The following is an 18,775-nucleotide window of genomic DNA, read 5'->3' as shown; positions in this document are numbered from 1 at the left end:
GCAAAATTATTGGCTGTATATTTACATAGAGAGAAAGATGATTTTCAAAGATTAGAAATATGTGTCAGTAAAGCCAAAATCTTGCTCTGTCTGAGTAATCTCTGGCGAGCTTACCCTCTTGCTAGTACTTCATTATAAGAGATTCTTTTTACTGGAGTAAGTATCAAAAGAATCTGCTACTAGACACAAAAGGAGACTTGAAAAAAATTGCAAAAAAATACCATGTTCTTGGTCAAAGACTAACATACTAAAATTCAATTCTCCCTGTGTCAGACTGTAAACCTGACATGTTTCCAACTAAAAAATTAACTATTTCTATGGGGGAACTGGATAAGCTGGTTTCAATGTCCATAAGCAATAGCCATGAAAATCTGGGGGGAGGGGGGAGTAATAGAAGAGAGTGTGAGAACAAGCCAGATTTTAAAATACATGATAAAACTATAGTTTTAATTTTTTTTAAGTAGGCTTCATGTTGGACTTGAACTCAGGACCCTGAGATTAAGACCTGAGCTGAGATCAAGAGTCAAACTGTTCCCTGACTGAGCCACCCAGGCACCCCTAAAAGTATAGCTTTAAAAACAAAGTGGTACTGGTGCACAACAGGTCAAACTGAACAATGAAATAAAACAGAATGCTCATAAAAGACTTAAATTCTTGAGGTGCCTGGCAGGCTCAGTCACTTAAGCGTCGGCCTTCTGCTCAGGGCATGATCCCAGAGTCCCAGATCCGGCCACATGGGGCTCCCTGCTCGGTGGGAAGTCTGCTTCTCCCTCTCCCTCTGTTCTCCCTCTGTTCCTTGCCTCCTTATGCCTGCTCTTGCTCCCTCACTCTCGCTCCCTCACTCTCAAATAAATAAATAAAATCTTTAAAAAAAAAAAGACCTAAATTCTTAAGGTTAGTTAATACATAACACTAACTTTTCAAAGCATTAATGAAAAGATGTATCATTCAGTAAATGGTGCTGAGGCAAACAGGTAGCCATGTGGAAAATGTCAGTAAGGCTGGTCTTTAACTTGTACCTCCCAACAAAAATAAATTCCCAGATGTATCAAATATGAACTAATAGGCAAAGAGATGAAAACCTGGAAGAATTTTTTTAAATAAGCTATTTTGGGAAAAGCCTCTTGTATAAAATAAAACCTTTAAGTCATAAAAGATGAAGACCTGGATATTTGTCTATATAAAAATAAAAAATTTTCCACATAGGGTAGGGAGTGAAGAAATGAAATAAAATAAAACACAAATGGCAAACTGGTAAATATGTATGTAATTCATCTCTTAGATAAAAAGGCTAGCATTATTAATATATAAAGATCTATAAGAAATCAACAAGAAAAAGAATAAAGTCCAATAGGAAAGTGAACAAAGGATGTGAACATATAGGTCACAGAGTAAGAAATGCAAACAGCTCTTTAAACTTAAGATGTTCACCCTTACCAACAAGATAGGTATACATTAAACTACACGAAGGCACTATTTCACCTTCCAAACTGGCAAAGATCCAGACATTTGACATCACACTGTGTTACCAAGGATGTGAGGAAACAGGCATTCTCATATATGGCTGGCACAAGTACACATTGGTATCTTGTTAAGGGAAGAAAGCAAACCCAATTTCAAACAAAACCACCAGTGCTCATACCTTCCAACCTAGCAATTCCAATTCTAGTGATTTACCCGGCAGGCTCTCTCTCGCACTTGCAAAATCCCACAACTACAAAAACATTAATACCACATTGTTGTTGGTGGTAAAATATTAGAACTTACCTAAAATACACATCCATATAGGATGGGTTAAATAATCTAGGTAACACACATGTAATGAATACAATGCCATAGATGCTCGATAGGGGCTGAGAGGGAAAGCCCTTCAGAATCTACTGAGTAAGAAAGGGAAACAATGAATAACATGCCATCACGGTTGGGGGAGGGTGTTTATACGTGGAGATAGGCAGACAGTTGGCTGAGGGTACAAATGTAGGAAGAGACTTGATAACAGAATTTTGTAGGTTTTCTCTGTTGGCCTCGCTAATGATTTTACAATGAACATTAATTCCATTTTAAATAAAGAAAATAAACAAAGCTATTTTATAAGAAACTCAATCAAATGCCCTGTGACTACTCAAACGCATTTCTGAGAAGAAAGTGAAAACAAATAAAACCACCTGGTTCTTGAGGCCCCCCTCCCAGATCCTGAGCGGTCCCCACCCTCTCCCTAGGAAAACAATGTAGTGTTAAACCCTCAAAGCCTCCCAGCTCAGTTGTTAAGGTAATTGTGTTTACTCTTTTCCAAACAAAGTAATTTGAATCAGAAAAGTAAATGTGCTCAGTCTTCAAGCTCTTTGATGTCATCTTCCTCCTTGCTCTAGAGTGTGCAACACCGCCTACAGCACGGCTGCCCAGAGCATGACACACAAATTCTATAAGCATTGCCATAGCTACACCATTTTGCTTGTGATAATGATGTAAACCAAATAAAACATAAAGAAAATCAAATTTGAAATCAAATAATAGGCCCAAAAAAACACAAGCTGTAGGTTTTTTCTGCCCTTTGAACACTTGTGGAGATGATGAAACTTCAGAGTATTTTTAAATTTTGGAACAATTTTTAGTGTCGCAGAGTCCCCGAGACAAGACTATTTTCTTTCCTGAAAATAACATCTGATCAAGGCAAATGGTATGTTTGAAACATTAAGAGCCAGCATCAGTACCTCCTGAGCCTATCAGTTGCTTTCCCTCTAGATGACCCTTGTTAAACATCATACCAGCTCTAAATGTGATTTTAGGATTTTAGGTTTCTAAGACTCTGAAGCTAGTGGCTGTTTAGTCATGCAGGCTGGATCTATGCAGGCAAAGGACAGAGCCGTCCATGCCGTATTAGATGAACTATCCGAGTCATCCAAATCAAATCCTCCAGTCTATGAAACACCTACTGTCTCCTCCACCTCAAAGCGCCGAGCTATCAGCCCACTCTGAACACTTTGCTGAGTGATGGGTCTATCATCTGGAGCTCCAGTTTCTTTTAACTGTTTCCCCCTTTTTAACACTCCTTCCCCCCACCCCCTTTTTCTTGTAAAAAACAAATTTGTCGTTGGAAGGTATTTAAGAAGGAAAAAAACAGAAAAAGATTCAAAAGAAATCTGCTAGACTATCCTTTGCTCATTTAACACCTTAAGGTTAAGCTTCTTTAATGGCATTTAAATCCTTGGGTTTGGGGATTTTTTGCTTTGTTTTGTTTTGTTTTCATTACTTTGTGTACTTGCAATACAAACATTCTTTAGACTTTAGAAATTCTAAATAAAACAAGAACAAAAGAGCGGTCCTTCTTTTCAGCTCTCCACCCAAATGTTACCATTGTAAATCAAGGTAAGAAAGTAAATTAACTGCTGGCATTTAAATGTTTGCTGTCCCAAATATTTATTCCTCTCCACTCCCCTAAATTTGTTTCATACAAAACAATGCTCATAAAAACAATAAATATTCATTCTTTATCTACTAAAATTTTTAGATCAAAGTACTGTGCAGCCCAAATCCTCAATAGCAAAAAAGTAACATCGTTTGTTCAGCAGGAAGCCTTCAACTTCCCAACAGCAACCTGACGGAGTGTGGTTCCCATTTATCTCTAAGTGCTGCGGTGCTCAGTATAGACATAATAATCTGATTACAAATCCATATTTGCACAGACGCTTTGCAAACAGAATTTCACTTACCCTTTACATGCACACTGTGCTGGCAGGCCTTCCCATTGTTGTACACACCACACCAAGCTGTCTTTCTGTGTTTGCGTGTTTGCTTCCCACTGCTAGAACGTACACTCTAGGGAGGAAGTCAGTCTCTTCTACCTCTGCAGCCTCACAGCGGGTTACGCCTTCTGGAGGGTGGCAGGGGAGTCCTTCACAGAAGAGGTGACACAACCTGAGTTTTGAAGAACGTTCAAGCACAGGGAGCCACAAAGGCCTAGAAAGCTGCACGGAGTTCAAAATACCTGGAGCCTATAGTATGAACTTGGGCCAGATGGTGTAAGACTGCTGCGTGGGAAAAGAAAACCTGAGGGACAGTCCACAGTGGAGCACAGGGACTTTTTAGTCTCCATGCAGTAAGCAACAGGGGGTGTTCATTGAACATGTTTTCCTCTTGAAAATCTTTATCTTTATTAATGTTAATTGGGAAAAAAGAACCATTATTTCCTTGTTAAGAAAAAGCAAATAGTGAAAAAGTACATAGAATAAAAAGCAAACAATTCTGCCCCATTCCATAGAGGTAACATATTAGTGTTTATCATGGACTTGGACTTCCCAGCGAAGCATGTTTTAAGCAAAAAACTGTCATGATCAGATTCTGTACCCCCAAAAAAATCACTTTTGAGTATAAGGTAGTGTAATTGAAGACAGGGAGACTCTCCACCTGACTGGGGCAGTTCTTACAGACAGGATGAGAGCCAGTGGGGCAGGTAGCACCAAGGGGTAGAGACAAGGGCACTCAGGTCCTCATCATTTGCAAGGGTGACTGAGAGGGGGGAGTCAAGGTAACACATTGATTTGGGCTTCAATTCATAGGTTTGGAAATACAGAAGAAACACAGGTTTGTGGGAGGAAAGTAGGAATAAAATTTTGGACCTGATGAGTTTTCTGTGGCCATGGGCCAGCCAAGAAAGGATGTCCTGGATCTGGGGCCAAAGAGAGAGCAATGGAGTTAGTTTTGTGTGATGGTGAGATTGCTCAGGAAGAACAAGAGGAAGGCCTGTATTTAAGAAACAAAGATGGGGGTCTTTACAGGGAGATGGAGAAGGAGCAGACCTAGACGGGAAGAAAGGAGAATAGAGTCACAGTCAGTAAGTCAGGACAGACGTTCAGGAAGGATCAGCAGTGTTAAATGTGGTGGAGGGAACAAGTAATTTGATTCAAGTGAAAACAAGCTTTGTTCTTAGTGGTCATCAGGGAGCTTAACTGGAATGGGTTCAGCACATCAGTTACATATATTATTAGAAAAGGACAGGAAGGAAATATAACACAATGTCAACAGTAATTATTTCTGGGCATTGAGATTATGGGTGATTGTTACTTCCTTCTGTTCCTAGAAAAGAGCTGAGGAGTCAACGGAGGAAGCGGGTACAATATTCCAACAGGAAAATATTGTAAAAATTATATGGATGAAACAAAATTATTTAACATGTTCAAACATTTATGGTCCCAAGGGCAGATACCAACTTTATACGGAAGATGGCATAAAATAACATTGCTGCTACATGTCACTCTTTGCTACTACGTGAAGGAGCCACAGGAAGCATAGCGGGAAACTCTTTGCTTTCTTTGGCGACCCCACAAAGCCAGCTCAGGAACCCATAGCAGCATGTTCTCCAGACTTCAGCCATTTATGTCCATGATTTGTGTCAAATCCCTTAACCACCATCGTATTATTTAGTAAACATTGTATTTAAACCAACTCACTTTTTAAATCTAAATGGATCCATTTATATCACAAGAGTAAATGGAAAACCATTATCATAGAAAATGGAAGGTAACTAGAAAATAAGTATAATGAAAACAAAACTACTGTCATTAAGTCTGGCAAGATGATTTCAACAACCCAAAGTTTCCAGCCTGGGGCCTGAACTAGCACTCCAGTCAAAAGGAAGCTCTATAAGCACTAGAAGTAGATAAAGCCTTACTGGTATTGTTTTAGTTTGGATTTCTCCAGAAGCAAACCCTCAAATAAGAGTTCAGTTGCAAGTAGTTTACTTCAAAGGTGAAGCATTGGGATACAAATGAGGGAGTTAGGAAGAGAGATAGAAAAGGGAAGGTAGCCAATAAATGATGTGTTATCAAGCCAGCAATCACTCTGGGCAACTGAACCTAGCTTCCTCTGCAGAAACTCTGGGAGCCAGTGCGGAAGAAACCTCAGCATTGGCCCACAGAAAGCATGAGAGAGCTGGGGTATTGATACACCAACCATTGCTGAAGGCTGATCCTGGGGCTGTTAGTTCTCCCACAATTCTGGGTTACTTTGTGGGCATCACAGCAGGCCCCAGAGGAAAGAGAAGACCTCAGGCAAAGAATATTAATGCTGCCCTTGCAAGTCTGGCAGGGGTCCTCTGACTGGATGAACAAAAGAGCAACGGGTGAGGCCCCACAGAGGCTGCTGGATACCAGACTGAGACTGAAAGAGAATAGAAGAGGAAACAGCTTTCTCCGCATTTGAGTCAAAGGAATTTATTCTAGGCCTGTCAATCACTCAAAATCCTCTTCCATACAACCAAGCTAAAGCTCCAGCACCCTGTGAAATTTCCAGGTACCCTGGAAGGTGCGAAGCCGCACAGGAGGGATGAAGTCTAACCCAACAATGCTCCTGAGGGGTCGGGCTGAATCTCATCCAAACCTGGCTAGTGAAAAACAGATCTTCTAAAATATTTTAAAATTCAAGTGTACTTTCCTCCCTGTCAATTCAAAATAGCCTCATCATATCCGCTTGCCCAATGGAGTCGTCAAAGTTTCTTCCCTATGGAAGAAAGCCATTAGAAAGAAATTGACCACCTAGACAAACGAGAATATGAATGGCTATTTTAAAAAGGAATTTTTGCTCTTAGGAATGAGCGGTCAAATTCCCCCAAGTAATATCTTCCCTGATTCCCTTAAAATATAGTTTATTAACCCTTCAACACTGTTGGTGGGAATGCAAGCTGGTGCAGCCACTCTGGAAAACAGTATGGAGGTTCCTCAAAAAGATGAAAAAAGAGTTACTTTGCAACCCAGCAATCATACCACTGGGTATTTACCCTAAAGATACAAATGCAGTGATCCAAAGGGTCACACGCACCCAAATGTTTATAGCAGCAATGTCCACAATAGCCAAACTATGGAAAGAACCTAGATGTCCATCAACAGATGAATGGATAAAGAAGATGTGGTATATATATATATACAATGGAATACTATGCAGCCATCAAAAGAAATGAAATCTTGTCATTTGCAATGACATGGATGGAATTAGAGGGTATTATGCTGAGCGAAATAAGTCAATTAGAGAAAGACAATTATATCATCTCCCTGATATGAGGAATTTGAGAGGCAAAGTTGGGGGCTTAAGAGTAGAAAAGAAAAAAATGAAACAAGGTGGGATCGGAGGGAGACAAACCATAAGAAATTCTTAATCTCACAAAACGAACTGAGGGTTGCTGGGGTGGAAGGGTGTGGAGAGGGTGGTTGGGTTATGGACATTGGGGAGGGTATGTTCTTTTTTTTTTTTTTTTTAAGATTTTATTTATTTACTTGACAAAGATCACAAGTAGGCAGAGAGGCAGAGAGAGAGAGAGAGAGAAGCAGGCTCGCCGCTGAGCAGAGAGCCAGATGCGGTGTTCATTTCCAGGACCCTGAGATCATGACCTGAGCCTAAGGCAGAGGCTTAACCCACTGAGCCACCCAGGCGCCCTGGGGGAGGGTATGTTCTATAGTGAGTGCTGTGAAGTGTGTAAACCTGGTGATTCACAGACCCGTACCCCTGGGTCTAATAATACATTATATATTAATTAAAAAAAATAAAATTTTTTTAAAAGGCAAAAAAATATGGTTTATTTACAAATATCAAAGTATCCACCCACCCATAGCTCACAGCTATTATAATGGATAAAATACCAGGACTGTGTGCTACCAAACTGTGTGTGACTTTTTAGATACTCTTTCATTCAACAAATATTTATTGGACTATATACAAGAAACTATTCTAGGTGCATTGATAAAGCAGTGAAGGAAACATAAAAATCCCCTCCCTTCAGGGAACTATATTCTTGTGGGGAAGCCAATAAATAATTAATAGGTATGGGATGTCTGCTGGTAAGAAGTACTACGACTAAAGCAGGAAAGGAGGACAGGGAGTACCAATGGCTGTGGAGGGGTTACCATTTTAAAGAGGGTGATCGGAGAAGACATTACTGACAAGGGATATTTGAAAATACCAAGAGAAGATGAGGGAGTAAGTCATGGAAAGAAGTAGAGAAGATTACTACAGTGAGAGGAAATAGCCTGTGTAAAGGTCCTGGGGCAGAGGCATGCCTGACATCTGAGAAATAGCAAGGAAAGTAGTGAGGCTGATGTAGAGCAAGTGAGACCAGAAAGTCAGGGATGAGTGTAGATCGTATAGAATCATGTAGGCCATGGGGCGCCTGGGTGGTTCAGTGTGTTAAAGCCTCTGCCTTTGGCTCAGGCTCAGGTCATGATCCCAGGGTTCTGGGATCGAGCCCCACATCAGGCTCTTTGCTCAGCAGGGAGCCTGCTTCCCTTCTTCTCTCTCTCTCTGCCTCTCTGCTTACTTGTGATCTCTGTCTGTCAAATAAATAAATTTGGGAAAAAAAAAAAAAGAAAAGAATCGTATAGGCCATTGTGAATGGTAAACTAATGAAGCATTCTGAGGAGAAGAAAAACCTGAAATGACTTGGGTTTAAGGGGATCACTCTGGCAGTTTTGCAGACAGTAGGCAGTTAAAGCAAAGGCAGAAATAAGGGGACCAGTTAGGAGGTTCTTGCCAAAATCCAGATGAATGAGGACAGCAGCTTGAACAGGGTTGGTGGATAGTTATATTTTGCAGGTAAAGGATTTGTAGATAGATTAGATGTGGGAGTAAGAGAAAGAGAAGGGTTAATGATGACTCTAAGGCTTTTAGTTTAGTGGCAGAAAAATAGACCTCCCATTTCCTGAGATACAGAACACCACAGAGGAGCAGACTTGGGGGATGATAAGAAGTTGGATTTCAACACGTTTAGTTTCAGATAACTACTGGACCTCCAAATGGAAAGGTCTGTAAGCAGTTGGATATAGCAAGTCTGTATGTCAGGGACTGGGTCTAGGGTAGAGATAAAACTCTGGGAGTTGTTAGCAACTACAGTGTATTTAAGGACACGAGACTGGATGAGGTCATCAAGGGAACAAATAGAAGTGGAGGGCTGAGAGGCTGAGCCCTGGTAGCACTCCACCAACTAGAAATCGGGTGAAGATGGGGAACAAGCAAAAGTGACTGAGGGCTGGTCCAGAAGACAGGCGAAGAACCAGAAGCTGATGACATCCTGAAAGCAAGGGAAGGAAGTGTTCGAAGAAAGAGTAATGAGCTGTGACAAATGCTGATGATGGGTCAAATAAAGAGACTGAGAACTTAACCCTTAGGTTTAGCGATTTGGGTGGCAAGGTAGGACCAAAAGCTTGCCCAGGGTGTGTTCAAGAAAAAATAAGAGGAATGTATTTATATCTGCTATCTTCTTTGTGTTGGTGATTTTAGCATTGTTTGGGGCATGACATCTGATTTTTTAAAGATTTTGTTTATTTATTTGAGAGAGAGAGAGAGTGCATGTGTGCATGAGTGGGGGAGGGGCAGAGGGCACAGGAGAAGTAGGCTCCCTGCTGAGCAGGGAGACCCTCCCCCCATGCAGAACTCAATCCCTGGACCCTGGGATCATGACCTGAGCCAAAGGCAGACACTTAACCAACTAAGCCACCCAGGCACCTCTCTGATTTTTTATCCCTGGAAAAATAACATATAATTGAATATTAATTCTGTTTAATTGACTAGCTGACTAATTCAAGTTTAAAAAAAAAAAAGGTTCCTTTTTTCTTTTGCCTAATATGTGTAATGATTGGTTTGATTTCTGCTTTACTTTTTACCTGAACAAAATATCAGCTACAAACTCTAATATGTGAAGTATATATGATGAATATTCTGCATATGTAGTCTCTGTAGTGACTTGTAGTACATATGTGGGTAAATTTCTCCTTGTCTCTTTTTGCTCTGGTGAGGCACCAATGATCTGGAAGGTAGGAAAAAGGAGACAGTAGAAGAAAAAGAGGAGCAAGTAATACTTCTGATTTATCTCAACCTGACGATGGAGTTGTTCCATTTAAACCCAGTTCTCAACATAATGAACACAAAGTCACACTCATCAGTGTTTGCAGTGAGGCTTGCAATATAATTATTGACTCATGTACAATGTGAATTGAATTACCAAAATAAAAAGAGAAGTTGCTCCTTTTTCTTTTAAATTAAATCTTGTGTCATGCTGATCCGAATACAATCCTGAGTTTTTAACTATATAAATTAATTGTAATGTCTGCAGTTCCAATTTTATTTGTAAATTCCTTTCATCATACTGAGACTAGAAGAAACTGAGGAAATAGGATATCTCTTACCTTCCTGCATAACCAGAAGTGAGGGCATTTTGTCCAAAGGATCATAGTCTTAGGGTAAAAATATAATTATTGTTGTTTTATTTATTTTTTGCCTCCCTTTTTTTCCGTTCAGTAAAAAAGGAACAGAAAAGAGACAGTACAGCTGAAATAGAGCTCTTTCCATAAAATGTTTCTTCCATAGTCCTGGGAACCCTAAGATAACAGTCTTGTATTCAAATGTGAGAGGCAGAAAATGTAATTTACTTGAAGCATTACGTGAAACAGAGTAAGGTTATTTTTAATCAACCATAGTAAGTGGAATACTTACAGTATATAATGTGCAATGCCCGTGTGATATTCAACCTTCTTTTTCCACTTTTAGTAATTAAAATATAGATACAATGACAATGATTATCATTTAAAATTCATTTTGACTGTTGCTGGACTTATAAATATAATTAATTATAGATACTAGCTCTTGCCTGGAAAATAAGCAAATAAATAAATATGACTTTGGTTTATAAATGAAGGGTAGAGACTAAAGAAAAATAGTTATTAAGCAAACTTCCTCTCCTGCTTCTTCTTCTCAGATTATAATTTAACTTTTATTATTGTTCTCTGTCTGACTGGCCTTGTTATAGAAGTAAATCTTATTTTACTATCTTAATTTTCAGCTCACTTATGATTTCTTACCTACATAGCCGCTATGCAAAAGTGCTTCATACTTAGGTGAGTCTTTCTGGCGACCAATTCACCACCTTGGGCACCAAATCATCTCTCCTATCAGTTCTTAATTCCCTTCATTTTCAGGGGTCAAACTATGAAATCCTCATGGCTCACCAGTGGAAACAGTTTATCAAGTGATTTCACACCCCACACGCTGCAGGGTCCATGAAGAAAGGGGGACAGATGAAAGGCATCACAGAGCAAGGCAGCAGCTCAGAAGCGTTTTGCAGTCCATACTTGGGAGTAAATTCTGAATGTTGTTTTCACATTACTGTTTTTATTTCCCTCACAGCATGCAGTGTCTTTCTGGACTACCAGGATAGCAATCCAAGAAGTTCTGACACTTAGCTAAGAAATCATCTAACCCAAACCATACGGCAACCCATTCCCCAGTCCTCTTTTGGACAATTCTGACCTGCTTATTGATCGACTTGTTTTGGCATGAGCCTTTGTACCCATGTTTAAGTTGATTAAATCTTCCCCTTCTTGGAAATCCAGGTTTATCTTCATGTTAAAGGCAGAGAGACAGAGAAAACACAAGAACGCCAACCATTTCACAATAAGGGGAAAAAACATCAGACTACATCCCGTCTGTATTTTTTAACACTTCCCATAAGAGAAATCCAGGAAATGCTTTTGTTCCCCCCCCCCTTTTTTTTTAACATTGAGAACAATTTTGTGCTACAGTCAGAAACCCCTCCTATTTGCTGTATTCAACTGTATGTATGCAATGGGGTGGATCAGACAGAGCCCAGAGGAATGCGAAAAGCCCAGGAGGCATGAGCTGGAGGCATGCACATTATCCACTATGTTGCTCTTCTGTGTTTCTACACCCACCAAAGATCTTCACATTCCCGTCTCTGGGACGCAGCTGTCTCTGGAAATCACCCATCACTTCCTTCTCAGTTTACCCCCTGCAGCTCCTCCCTCCAAAACATCCATGTCTGTAGCAACCAAGACCTCTTCTGAGGTTTGTTGAGACCACAGACATCATTTCATCTGTGACACTGAAAAAGAATTTACAATACACATATTTCACCGAATTTACTTGGTTGGTATTCCAATATAGCCTTTCAATAGCCAACCTAACACTACGAGTTCCATTTCTGCTCTTCCTACAAAGTACGTTATTAGTGCATTTTCTGGAAAGGCGTAGTTTAATCTGACAAGTTTTTCAGATTGAAAAATTAAATCACAGAATCCTTAAGGGACATATCCAAAGCAGCCAGCAAGAAAAGAACAATCTAATACCATTATGACATTTCACCAAAAATGTAGCTAAAAAAGTTGCTTCAAAATAAGTTCATTCTCCAGGGGAACTTCCAGAGTAATTGAAATGTTGTTATTTTGATTAGAGTGATTGTTTCACAGGTATATGTATTTATCAAAACTTATAAAGATGTTTCTGCAAAGTACTTGCAAGTTTCATTCAATACAGTGTTCTTTTAGTGAATGGAAGTGATACTCATTCTACTAATGCATGTAGTGAAATATTTTTAAAAAATCGTTGAACTATATGCTTGAGACCTGTGCATTTCACTGTGTTTAAACTTTGCCTTAAAAGTAAAAAAGGCTTTTGAAAAAAAAATTTTTTTAAAGATTTACTTATTTGAGAGAGAGAAAGAAAGAGCACGCCTCAGCACGGGAGGGAAGGGAAAGGGAGAGGGAGAGAGTTTTAAGCAGTCTCCTTGCAGAGCAGAGTCTGATGTGGGGCTCAATCTCAGGACCCTGAGATCACCACTTGAACCAACACCAAGAGTCGGACACTTAACCAACTACATCACCCAGGCATTCCGAAAGCCCCTACCTTTTTTTTTTTTTAAGTTGCTATAAATGGTCAGAGCCCCTCTGTATTAATTTATGCATGCCCACGCTTTCAATAGGCCCTGAAATTGAGTCCCCTATGACATAGTGGCTCCAGCACTGCCATTGATGTCTCATCCTCTTCTTCTCCTTGATAACTAGTTTGTTGCTGTTACTATTGTTAAAATTTCCTAGCACAAGCTCTTTTATTTTTTAAATCTTTTTTTATCATATTACCTTTTAGTATTTTTTATCTTCATCCTTTAATCTTGACTTGTTGCATGTAAATGTTTTTAAAAGCACAAAGATGAAACTAAAAACCATCCAAGGTTCAACTACCCAGAGAAAACTACTGTTAGCATTTCAGTGTCTATCCTTCTGTATATATTGAATGGATATTGCCTGAGTGACCACGTTGCGGCAGGAGCTGCTCTAGGTACTGAGTAAACTGTAATAAGAGAAAGCGCCCTTGCCCTCATAGAGCTTACATGCTAATAAATGCCGTGGAGGAGATTTGTTTTGTAATGAGGCACGATTGTACTTGCTCTTTTATAATCTTCTTTTTCCCACTTTTTTCTACATAGCACTAATATCTTTTCATCCAGCAAATAAAAATCATTATATCATTTCATATCTGCATAGTGCTCCCCTGTATGACTTTTTAGAATATGTTTAACAAATCCCCTAGTTTAAATGGTCAAGCCTTTTACATCCAGGAACATCTCACTGACAATCTTTTTAATATATATATATATATATTTATTTATTTATTTTTAAGAGTGTATTTTTTTTTTTAAGATTTTATCCATTTATTGGTCAGAAAGAGAGACTGAGAGAGAGAGAGAGAGAGAGAGAGCACAAGCAGGGGGAGCAGTAGGCAGAGAAAGAAGCAGGCTCCTCACCAAGCAAGGACCTCGATGCGGGATCCTTCCCAGGACCCTGAGCCAAAGGCAGACGCTTAACCAACTGAGCCACCCAGGCAACTCATTGAATATATGTTCAGTGATCTCCTTGCTGGCAGAATAATTTCAGTTTACTTTCTTGATTGCATGAGGGTTTAAATCTCTGAAATGGGTGAAATGATTTTGTACCTATAAAGCATCTGCCTAAGCCTAAGACTAAAGCCTTATTAAGGTATTTTGGCTGAAAACTCTAGGCAGTAGACAAAGATTTACTACCTGCCCATGTGTGGTTGAAAAGCAGTTGAGGAAGTATAACTGAAAATGAGGTCTGGGGTGGGAGTGGGAGCTCTCCCTGTTATCCATCTCCTAAGAAACCTATGATTTCAGATGACTTGTAGGGAACTTTGAGCTCAGCAATTTGGTCAGGGAGGAGAAAGTCATTCAAGAAGATATGCTTCAGGAAATCATCAACTTCTATATTTCCTAAAGTTCAATGGTAAATCCACTATTTAGAATGTGAAAACACACCCAAAGAAACAATTCAACTACACACTTGAACCACAATTATTTGTTGAGCCCCTATTATGTGCAAAGCACTATAAGGTACTTGGGGTGATGATTACAATCTCCAGCTAGTTCAGACTTATTTCACTCTCCAATAAAGTTGCATGAAAATCTGTATTTGCCTGAAAAAATGGCATATAACAACATATTGTTATAATACTCTTTGATGCATTTTTCATCATCTACCATTTTGAGGGAACTGTGCAAGTTACTATTGTAGCAAGGGGGCTACCAAGATGAATCAGACAAACTTTTGCCATTACAGAGTTGACGGAATATAGCTACACTGTCTAATATGGTAGCCCTTAGCCACATATGCCGCTGAGCCCTCAAAATGTGGCTGGTCTGAACTGACAGTGCTGTAAGTAAACAAAACACTGAACTTCAAAAAGTTAATATAAAATAAAGAATGCAAAACATTCCATTAATTAGTTTTTATAATAATTGCATATTAAAATGGTAATATTTTGGATATTCAGGTTAAATAAAATATATTATTAAAATTAATTGAACCTTCCTCTCTCTAGCTTAATTTAAAATTACCTATGTGGCTTGCACTGTATTTCTATTGGCAGTGCTGATCTACACGGCTATAGCTATTACCTACTCAGGGCAGCCGGTAATTTTATATCAAATATATGTAATCTTCCATTAAGGAAGGGTTACAGAGAAGGAAATCAAGGGTTCAAAAGCTGTATTAATTCATTATTCGGCATGTATCTAGTATATTTTCTGTGCACCAAGGACTGTTGTAGGCAATGGGGATATAAGAAAACAAAGTCCCCACTCTTTTGGAATTTATATTCTAGTGGGAGAGGAAGGTAAAAAATAAGTAAACATAAAAAACATGTCAGGAAGTAACTGTTGAAGAAAGATGAAGCTGTAAAAGAATAGAGGGTGACCAAAATTGGGATAAGGGAGCAGTGAGAAAGAGTTGTCATCTGAGCAGAAACATGAAGAATGAGTCCTACCAATATCTACCCTGCCAGGAGTTTCTGGGCAGAGTCAACAACAAATAAAGGACTGAGGGCTGTGTGTGTGTGTGTGTGTGTGTGTGTGTGTGTGTGTGTATGCATTTTATACACTGGAGGAACAGCAGGAGAGCAGGGTTTGAAAGCAGTGAAGAGGAGTAGGAGAGGAAGCCAGGAGTCAGTCCACATAGCAACTTGGAAGCCTCCTTCCCACACTAGAAACTGCTCAAGGATGACTTTGACTGCTTTATGATGCATGGACTATTGCGGGGTATGCATGGAACCTAGCAAGAGTGGAAGCCAGACACCAGCTGGAGGCTGCTGAAGTCGTGCAAGAGAGATCTTATAAGGTCTATGTGACTCAGCCCCTGGAGATTTGCTGTTCCTGAGATACAAAGTAAAATAATCTAAAATTATTCAGAGAATTTGAACAGCAAAGGTCAAATGTCTGGATAACTCAAGCCTCAAAATATATTTGGGATTCTGTACAGTTATCTGAACTGGCAGTCAAAAATCATTGTCTAACTTCATAGCATAGTCATTTAGCTCTGCCCCTTGCTTTCTGCCAGTTTAACCTAAGGGAAGTGGACTTGAGATCTGTAATTGGCAGAGTGGGATTGTAGGACCTTTAAATCAAACTCAAGATCAGGCAAATTAGCTTTATTTTCGCCAGAGAAAAGTGTTCAGTTGAGCCAGATGACAATTTTGTAGCCTAAACTATTTGCATTGGCTCTGCCTACCTCCTGAATGACTCCCATAATTGCTAATTCTCAGTTTAAGCATAGCTACACATGCAAGACAGAGTTAAGAACTTGAAGCTGTATCTTGAGTAAGCGTGGGTGTTAGCCTGGATAACTGCACTCAGTGAGTTTGTTTTTATGGACAGAAGTACTTTAAAAAAGAAAGTATACTCAAAGTCAAATGTTACATAGGCCAAGCAAGTCCCTTCTCTAGCAGGCAAATGAAGGTTTAAAGCAGGTACCCAGTTTCAAATGGAAACAAATACAAATCAGTCACAGGGACTTCTAAAGTCATATCATGACACAAAGGAGGCTCCGGCCGGACCCTCCAGGTTGGTTTATTTACTTTGATGGAACTCACTGGAAAATTGTTCAACATGCTTCACTGTGCCTGTGTAGATGTGTTTTCTGGGCTTTGGATGTCATACCTGTCAGGTGGGTACTTTCCCGGAGCACTAAAACGTATAGATTACACTCAATCAAAGACAGACTGCTACCACTGCAGCTGAAATTCACACAAATCTGTGCCGTGAGTAACTGGATAAACAAGGAGACTAATGACCTTGTTCTGCACTAATCTCCATATGGCTCTGTTGGTACTGCCCTTGCCTTCAGGCAAGAAGGTTGTGGCTTTGGCTTCTCGCCTCAGACCAGGGATTAGACTCTGGCTCAATGCTGACAGAGCCCAGGGCCCTGCTTCTACAGTCTGGGAGGCCTGAAAAGACTACTGAGGCCATCCATCTTGAGAGGTGCATTTACCTCAATTCAAGAAACACTTTGCTATCATATCCACTGAGTAAACAGATTTATGAAAATAAGAAAAATCCTTTAACCATGCTTCCCCATACAGAGATTTCATTTTTCCCCACAGAGGACCCCAGGTTTTCTCTAAGTATTTTCAGGCCCGCCTCACTGCCCCCCAAAACAAGACAAAACCTTTAGTGCCTCGTTCCATGTTCTTTTCCCAGTCAGAAATACATTTCAAAATGGCTGCGTCTATAAAGAAGGGCGTCTCAGGAAGACTCTGTACCTGGGCAGCCTGGGGCCACAGTAAAAGGAGAATGGAAGCGGAACTCTGGAAACCACTCCCTACTCCTTACCATTTGGTACGCAGGTCTCACTGAAAAGCTTATACTAGGTGGTGGAGCCCAGGAAATGACTCCATCGGAGGAGTTACCAAAAGTTAGAAAGGATGGCACATGAAGCATCCTCAGCTAGATGCCCTAAATGCTACAGATGTGGCAGCCCTGTCACCTCACACCCAGCCCTAGCCATAACCTTTTTTTTTTTTTTAAAGGAAACAGCTTTTTTTTTTAAAGATTTTATTCATTTATTTGACAGATAGAAATCACAAGTAGACAGAGAGGCAGGCAGAGAGAGAGAGGAAGGGAAGCAGGCTCCCTGCTGAGCAGAGAGCCCGATGCGGGACTCAATCCCAGGATCCCGAGATCATGACCTGAGCCGAAGGCAGCGGCCTAACCCACTGAGCCACCCAGGCACCCACCTAGCCATAACCTTTATTGCCTTGTAAACGTGAGATGCCTCAGTCTGAGATATCTAATCACATTCTATTCTGAAACATAAATTCTGATGGTATTTACATAGTCCCAAGAAACTCCTCTTCTACACCTTTCTAGTCACTCCCCACAGTGTCTTTAATGTTGTTGTTTGTTGTTTGAGTATTTTATCTATATACACTACATGTTAACCCATTCATTGGGTGTCATACTACTAAGGATGTTCTCAGACTTATTACAATCTGTGTAAAATGCCTCACAAAATAATATTCTATTTTCAGTGTCATGTGTCTACATTCATTTATATCTGTTCGTTAAGATCCCACCATAAGGGAGCCTGGGTGGCTCAGTACTTTAAGCATCTGCCTTTGGCTCAGGTCATGATCCCAGGGTCCTGAGGTCAAGTCCCAGGTCAGGCTCTGCAGGAAGTCTGCTTCTCCCTCTGCCCCTCCCACTCATTCTCTCAACCCCCTCTCAAATATATAAATAAAATCTTAAAAAAAAAAAAAAAGTCCCACAAAAACATGAGGCAGAGTTAATGGACTGGTTTTTTCCTCATCAAGCTCTAGGGGTAACAAATGCTAAGATGGTTTTGGTGTCTCTGTAACACAACTGTTGCAGATGTGGAGATGGTAGTAGCATGGGCATGTGTGTAAAATCATCCCCCTTTACTGCTGCGGTAGAGATGCCTAGTGCCTTAGAAGTTTTGTTTTGCAACTTACAGGTCTCCTGCAGAATCATCTTTGCTTCACGGACCAAAAAGACCTTGCATTTGTATGTACTTTCACATGCATCATCTCTCTGCATTCTTACAACAACCTTGTCGAGTATGCTATCATTACACCCATTCTGCAGAAGAAAAACTGAGTCTGGGAGAGGTTAAATGGCTTGTCTGAGGTCAGCACAGCAAGACCGGAGGGATAGAGCCCACCTCAGATGTAGGATTTCCCACTCTGCATTACACTATTTCAAAGCAGTCTCTTCATATCGGTTACTTCTGAAACAACAGAATACTGTATTCCAAAAGGGCCTTGTGATTTTTCTAGACTCAAAGACAGACTTCCTAGCTAGTCAGTTGCCTGTAGGAAAATATTTCAGGACTCTGTCAGTAAGAGGATTTCGAATCATGGATACCAGATAGTGGGTGCTTTGTTAACAAATAATACTAAGGTTGGTTTTGCAGGATCTAACTTCTGTGGGAGAAAACTGGGTAGTGCAGCATATCGTGTGTAGCAAAAAAAGCACTATGCACAGAGAACACACACGCGTGTGTCAACGTTCTCTTTCCAAATGTGGCTACAAAAGAAAGTGTGAAGCATACTGAAATAAAACAATATTTATGGCTCAAGAAATTCGGCTTCACGTTAACAGTAATTATGTACAAGATATTTTCCCTAATAAAATTAC

The 18,775-nt window shown here is 40.0% G+C and overlaps 1 long non-coding RNA gene across 3 annotated transcripts in view; it reads right to left on the bottom strand.

The window, feature by feature from the left end:
• Nucleotides 1-3,826, bottom strand: part of LOC132014252 (uncharacterized) — a 59,921-nt gene extending 56,095 nt beyond the window's left edge. For all 3 annotated transcript variants that reach the window (XR_009403252.1, XR_009403261.1, XR_009403263.1), the window contains exon 1: nt 3,711-3,826. This is a non-coding gene — a long non-coding RNA (uncharacterized LOC132014252). The remainder of the gene's footprint in view (nt 1-3,710) is intronic.
• Nucleotides 3,827-18,775: the final 14,949 nt, after the last annotated feature.

This window comes from Mustela nigripes, chromosome 1, assembly GCF_022355385.1.
Source record: "Mustela nigripes isolate SB6536 chromosome 1, MUSNIG.SB6536, whole genome shotgun sequence".
Taxonomy (NCBI): Eukaryota; Metazoa; Chordata; class Mammalia; order Carnivora; family Mustelidae; genus Mustela; species Mustela nigripes.
Note: the sequence above shows the minus strand (reverse complement) of the source record. Positions and strands in the feature narration are given on the sequence as shown.